Here is a 7,703-nt window from a genome sequence, read left to right on the forward strand (position 1 = left end):
CTCGTGACCTGTATTCAGAAAATATGGTGCAGCATCGAAATGATGCTGTGGTTGAAGTTAACTTTAAGAGTCCTCTGTTGTTTTCTCTAAAATAACTCTGAATATATTTCAGTGCAAAAAGCAGAAGGAAGTAGTTAGCAGTAAAGTCATTCTCATTTATATCACAATCATTATATTTAGTTTATCTGGCATAAAAACATTTAGGGTGTCTAAGAAGAGCTTTTCAAACGATTAGACACGTCCTTTAAGACTGAAAGCGTCCTTGGTGGCCATCACGAGACACACGAATACAAGCACAGCCGCACACACTGTAATGCACGTTAATGCATAAATTGCTATTATCTGAGCTGCTACCGGTGGCAGAAGCGCCCCCACCAAGATCACCTCGGCTGACAAAAGTTAATTTGCACTAATGATGTTTTACTCTTCTCATTACCTTAAATCATCTCCCTCCATTCTCTGCCCTTCCTTCGCTACAGAGCAGGAGAGAGATGCAAATAGAGAGGTGCAGAAAGAGACGTGTCCAAAGCCAGCCGTGGAGAGAAAAAGTCAAAGCAGAATAAGTGAGACACAGTGAGATACTCAGTTGCAGAGAGAGCATTCAGCAGTTTGTAATTGTTATTGTCCTGGATGAAGCTCGTCCGAGATCTTCTAAACAGCTCTCCCACCTCTCGCTGTTAAATATTTTACACCCTCATATAATTATCAGAGCTACTCGAGTTAGTTTTTGATGGAAGCCATGAGCGCGTTCGAGTGTCTTAACTGTACAGCCCGCTGAAGTTGTATTTATGTTGTAGGCTTAAGTGGTGGACTTTGTAATGATAACAGAGTCTAAGCTTAACAAGTGTGGAGTGTTTAATGTGTAAATGAGCTTTTTATAATCCAACTTTGAGTATTATGGTTTTATGAGTGGATTAACGTAATGAGTGTTTTGCTGTGTTTTGCCAAACTTCTTCCAGCTCACAGCTGCCATTCATGCTCCAGCCCATTGCAGAGATGTTGTTACAGTAATAGTGTGAGTGCTTGGTGTTATTACTAAGTTTGCTAATCTCTTATTCAGACTGCGGCACTGTGTACCGACTGATTAAATAGCATCTTTCTCACTCCCATCTCTGCTTAGGTGTTCTTGCTGTACCATGGGTAGTAACACCTTGAATTTTGCCACAAATTCTTCTCACTTTGTTCAGCTGCATAGTTTTGGGCTGCTGACCCCTAAAAACACTGCCTGATCCAAAGGGGAGACGAATCCTAAAGGCAGGTTCCCACTAGACATGGTGCAATGGTACAAATGTGTAGTTTCTTAAAGTAGCACAACAATACATTTCTTTGCATTTCTGCCTGTATTAACTTATTGCCATCTGAAGTGATCAAATACTCCTCCAACCCCATGTAGTGTTTGTTCATGGAGGCCCGAAACAACCGATAATTACCTCTGAAGAACCTGTGATCTGTAGTGGGCGTGAAAGCAACGACATGTGAAGTGTAAAAATGGTGTCCATTACGGTGATGGTCGTTTTGGAGATTAAATGTTTTTTAGCCCTAAACATAATAATTTTCTAACCATTACTGCATCGTTTTTGTTAATAACCCTAACCAAGTGATTTTACTGCCTAAACCCAACCAGGAAATGACAAAAGTGTTCTAATGTTATACCTAAATGATCCTAAGGAGTGAAAAACCAGTTCTGGTAAGACAGAAACAGAGTAGCTTGTGTCTTGCCTTCAGTGTGCAGTGGTCAGAGCTCTCTCAGTTTGGAGAATTAGGAAAGGTTTATGACGAGCAAGGAAAGATGCAACTCAGAGCGCAGGCACTGGAAGAGTGAATTGTTTGTCATCTGAAACAACTGAAACCTCAAAGGTTTCATGGCGGTTCGAGTTAGCACTAATGAATTGATTATTCATACCGTGTCACTTTTGCATAAGACGATTACATGGACTGGCTCCACGTGACGTGGTGCATGTTGCAACGTAAGCCTTCTTCTGTTGAGAAATTAGTGACAGCTTGCAGCTTACATCACCGTAACCACAATGAAATCTTTGAGGTTCTACTTCTTTTAGATGGCAAAAAGATTGCTCCTCCAGTGGCCGTGTTCTGATTAGCGATTAGCCTGGCTTGCGGGTCAGGAATCCTTCCAGAGAGAGCAGCTAAGGCGCTAGCGACACACGTGCGTCAAACAACCTCAAAGTGAATAAATAAAAACAAAAAATGGAACACACCTTTAAGAACAAAATCCAATTGAATTGAACTGATTGTTTTTCAGGTTATTTTCAACTTCTTGAGAAAATCTCACCCTGTTTCAAACCTAAATGAAAAATTACTCTCCCAGAACTTCTCTGCAGACAGAAATAATCCATAAAATGCATCATACGTAACAGAAATTAAACATCACAAAAGATTGCTAATAGAGAGAAGTTTACAATGACTCTTAATGTGTATTTGTGGAAAATTAATTTCATCATCATTATTAAAAATCTGTGAATCTGACAAAGGGAGCAAAAGGAAATGCTTTAGAGAAAACTGATTGCATGATCTGTTGCTTATGATCGATTGTTACATTATGTAGGAAAGTCCTGTGTTTCTTTTTCTTTTAATGAAACATTAGAAAGGGTAATACAGGGAAAAGAGAGATGATTCATAACACTATTACATGTCATTCTTTTCGCGTGACGGCTTGTTTCCACTTCATAAAAATCCCAAATGAAATTGCTTGCGCTTTGTTCTTGGATGGTAAATTAGTAAGTATTGACTAAAGAGTCCAGGATCAGGAGAATCACATATGTGAACTGTGTGGGTATCACTTTTAGAGTAAAGCATCACTCCCCAGAGTTTGCAGACAATGTGCTTCAGAGAAAGTTATGTGCCACCGACCCTTCCCTCACATCCACTCTGAAACCTTGCAGTCATTAGCAGCCGATTGATGAGGGAAATGGTATTAGTCTGAAAACATTTGCAGCTCATCCTGAGAAGGAGCCATTTTTACAATTGGTTTAGGGGGTTATGAATGTGCGCATGTTCTTTTTGAAATAGGCAATGTTCATTTTTTATCTGTAATTGTTTCTGGAGGAGGCTTTTAGTGAGAGATGAGTTAAGATTCTATTAGAATCTTTCCTTCTTTTTCTTTTGTGAAGAAACACGGCTCTTTTGTCTTTTGTAGCCATGCCACTGGTATGAAGGACAAAGGAGATGTTGGTAACAACTATTATATTTGAAACATAAATAATATTACATATCAAATATTAGGTTTTAAAAGATAGTGTGGTGAAGCACTGCTGCTCTGTATAAAATAAAATAAGAAAAACTATTTTACAACAGTGATTAAATTTGTAATTGAACAGAAGGGTAATGATTTCTCACATAACACCTCTCGTCTTTGGTGATGCTCACCACCATCTGCCTTCTCCAATGATACTTGTGCATAAAAGGCCTCGAAGAGGTTTCCTCTTTGTTGTCTGCACATATCAGTTTCATCTTCATCATCATTCTGTCAGTAGCCAGGAGCACGATGGATGTCAACCTGAACACAGCACTCTTTCTTTCCATCACTGACACAAACATGTATCCAACACACACACATATATAAACATGACCAGTGTAAGGTAGGGAGCGTGTCATGTGAGTGATGATCAGTAGGTATGATGGGGGTGAGGGATCAGGAGCTGGCTTTCATGATGGATCAAAGGGTTACATGACAACCGGGCGAGGACTTCCTGCTTGACTGGAACATTGCTCAAATGGACAGCGCGACATATCACAGATGATGTGTGTGTGTGTATGTGTGTATAAAACAGAAAGAGATCTTCCCCCAAAATAGACATAGTCCGGTATCCAGGATGATGTGTTTTCTTCATCTCATGTTATGCTGTCTGTCAGTGTCTTTATCTTTGTCACTTCACACTCTGTGTCGCAAAGTACAAAAGTGGATTTCATGTCGATCCAAGCAAATCTGGAAATGTGGGTTTCCCTTTTACAAGCTTTGAAGGATCTTGTGCTTTGTTGGTCAACTGTGCATGTATCAGCCAGTCAGTAGGCGAGAATGGAGTAAGATGAGAAAGTGGATAAGTTAACCCAACCATACATCGTGGCACTATGCACTTATATAGTCAGGTGGCGGTTCAATTTGAAACCATCCAGATTTTTTGTCCGACAGTAAAGAGGAGTAGCACATTTAGAAGAGTGATTAGCACCAGTTTTCCATCAAATCAAATCAGCACATCAAATGGAATGGCTGCTACTTTAAAGCCAGTTTATCCAGGTCTAAAACTGTTTAATCGTGTTGGTCATTTGCTAATGTATAAAACCATGCAAAACATTTATCTATTTATTTAGTATTTGCCTGATATTGTCTATTGTCATTTTTATCTTAATCTGACTAAAATGGTTTTTAGTTTCAGTTACATTTGTTAATTAATTCTGTTTCAAGTCTGATTTAATTTCATTCAACAAACTCTCTCTTTAGTCTGTTTTTGAGAAGATTACAACTTCAGTGATCAACAAATTGTTTCAGAAATACGAACAATTACAGAGACTGAAAATTAACTTTCATTAATTACATTTTTTTGTCTTTAAGAAACATGGATCATTTTGATTAGTTTTTAAGTTATGGGTAAATTATCTATAAAATTATATCTATAAAATTCCACATGGGTTTGATTCAGTTAGATGGTCCATTTACCCCCAGACAGTGCAGATTTCTGACTGACTCTGATCAACTTACCTCAAAGCTCTCAGAAGTCAAATTTCTAGAACCCACAGACTGTTCTGGTCATTTGAATTGATAGGAAACATTATGAAATGTTCTTAGATGCTTAGAACCAAGATGTGCCTAGATCTATGTAGTTTGTTTGTATCCTGAGGACCACATAAGTAAAAAATGGTAATATGTAATATGCTGTTAGTTTTCTCTCCTGGACTTGCTGTGAAGCCTGTCTCCATGTATCACCACACCCAGATCCCCGCAGCCTGTGGGAGGCTAGAGAATAACACGGACCAAACATAATAAAGGTAATTTACTGCCTAGGCAAATTCCATAGCTCAGGGCCTCCATCCCATGTTAAACAGCCTGCTGACCTTTAGCGTCTGATTTCATAAAGAGGGACGCAATCCGATTAGGCTTGGACAGTAAAGGTCAAATGCACTGGCAGTTGTGGCGAATATGTAGCCGCTAGCTGGCTGGAGACTCAGAGAAAGACCACCACCAATAAAGCTGTAGCCCTGTGAGTACCTCAGTGTGTGTGTGTGTGAGTGTGCTTGGAGGTGGCAGAAGTGGGGGCAGCTATTGTAGTTAGCCTCTGTGGCCTCTTGGGCTCTTAGCAAAAAGGGCAACATATCTGACATGGGTTGCATGCTCCCTTTTTATGTCCCAGTGACCACACTCACACAAACACGGACACGCAAGCATATAGACCTACACACCTGGTGGCATTGCACCAGCTTTAACTGATAGCATCTTCAGCTCAACTGAACCTTGAAGTGTTGCGCAAAAACTGTGGCACAGCACTGATATGATTCTTTACTTCAACTCATACATGAAGGATGACAAAAGGGAGGCCCTATGCTGGGTATCCTCATGTTGTCAGCATGTGGGGAAACAAAATTACACTTTATCATGGCGCAAAGATGACCTCTAATTACTAGTGAAGACTTACAATCGACGCTTGTGCAAGAAGACGTAGATTGTCAGTGCAGAAAGGATTGGCAGTACGTATGTTATGCAGTTATAGGAACTGGAAGAGTCTATAGATTTAAGGGGGAAAAAGGTAAACAAAGCTGCATCCACTTTTTGTGTTTAGCTAATGTCATACAGATCTAGATTCTCTTGAGTCATGATTCAGTTTCCTCTCTCCACATGGCCACGTTGTTGCACAAGTGTTGCTTGGTTTGAAGAAATTAAGAAAACAAATGAGAGGATGTGATGTGCGACATAGTCGTTAGCTCTCTGTCGTCTCTTCCGCTTTCCTTAGCGTGCATTCGTTTGTGACGGTGAACAGCCAATCAGAGTGAGTTCTCTCAGGGATCTCTCAGGGACAGGGATTCTACATGTTGAATCGACTGAGAAAAGACATCGACAACATCCGAAATGGAGACGTGTGCACACACAAATAATACAAAAGAGACAGCTATTTATCGATGTCCCAGACGTGCCCAACGACCAATTTTTGGCTTGATGTATAATGGTTCAAGCACTATTTATATGTCTGAGTCTGTGTATATTGTGTGTGTGTTTTTGAGCTTTTGTGTGTGTCAGCACAGGTAGTCTTTCTCCCCTGTGGATATTCTTGGTAGCAGAGCTGTCATCTGTTTTACGGGGGCCCCATTAAGGAGCTCACATGGATAATGCTGATTGCATGCGGTGCTGCCTGTATGAGCGTTCGTGTGTCCGTCAGAGAGAGAAATGTGGACATGATCTTCCACATATCACTGTACTTTTGTATATGTGTGAATATCTACATGAAATTTAATTGAAAGACACCTGAAGAAATTTGTTTGTGTATGCGTTTGTGTGTGTCATTTAAAAGTATTTTTGCACAGACATAGTGTATCTTGTGTGTGTGTGTGTGTGTGTGTGTGTGTGTGTGTATCCGGGTGTGTGTCATGGTTAATGTTGATTATGTCGGGGCACAGCGAGTGGCTGACAGTGCCGTGTCTGCTGAATGACGGAGATGATGTTAACAAGCACAGGGAGGCGGTCACCACCCTTCTGTTTACAATATGGGGGTGCTAAAGCTGTCGAGACCATAACTATTGCACACTGCTTTGTGTGTGTGTGTAGGTGTGTGCGAACACTAAAACCTCCTTGTCCTCCACCTCTTTGTTGTCACACTCCTCATCTAGGTTGCTGCAGAGCGACTTTCCTGGTACTCCAGCCGAGAGAGACAGAGGAATAGAGAGAGTAAAGGAACCTGTAAGCCTACACAATGGAGCAACATAATGAGACACAGGCAAGATAATGTAAACAGTAACCATTTTTATAACAGGCTTAGTGGCTTTGTATATATTGTAAGTGTCTTAGAAACCATCAGATGTCTCAAATATATATATATTTTTTTTTAATATAGCTGCAAAGATAAATTCATTAAATATCTGGAACCAAAAAGGGAAGCTTTTAATTTCTCACTTTGTCTGATGAAGTATTTTAATGCACTTCGTTTGATCAGAATGGTCAGTTTAGTACCAGCAAAAAATTGTCTTCCTACTTTTTTTTAAAGGACAAATCCACAAGAAATTGTGCAGGTAAAAAAGGGAAGGTATTTGAGGGAGGGGTTCTTCTTTTTTTGTGGGTGGTTAAATTATTGAAAAGATTTCATCTGTTCAAGTGACTCATCAGTTATTGAATGAATCATTTCAGCACCATTTGGTTGCGTATTAAAGTACAGCTCACATTGCTTTTAAGACAAAACAACAACCTAACTGTGTCTGATATAGTTTAATTACCTTTTAAAGAAATCACAAAATCACATCTAATTATTCCTTTTTTGAAAGTCAGTCAATATGCAAATCTTTCTCAATTCACTCAAAGGAAACGATTCTCTGTAAATGTGCACTGGCTGTTTAAACTTTCCTCTTTTAAGAGCGTACCGGACTGACTTCCAGACTAGCTGTGATATTGCAAGCTATGCTTGGATGTGCATGCTTCACGCAGATATGTAAAAGCAACTTCTTCCCTCCCTTCGGTAGTGGATATAAACACTGTGTGAGTTAACAGG

Source organism: Leuresthes tenuis, unplaced genomic scaffold (assembly GCF_036924035.1).
Source record: "Leuresthes tenuis unplaced genomic scaffold, fLeuTen1.0.hap1 SCAF_14, whole genome shotgun sequence".
In the NCBI taxonomy this organism is placed as follows: Eukaryota; Metazoa; Chordata; class Actinopteri; order Atheriniformes; family Atherinopsidae; genus Leuresthes; species Leuresthes tenuis.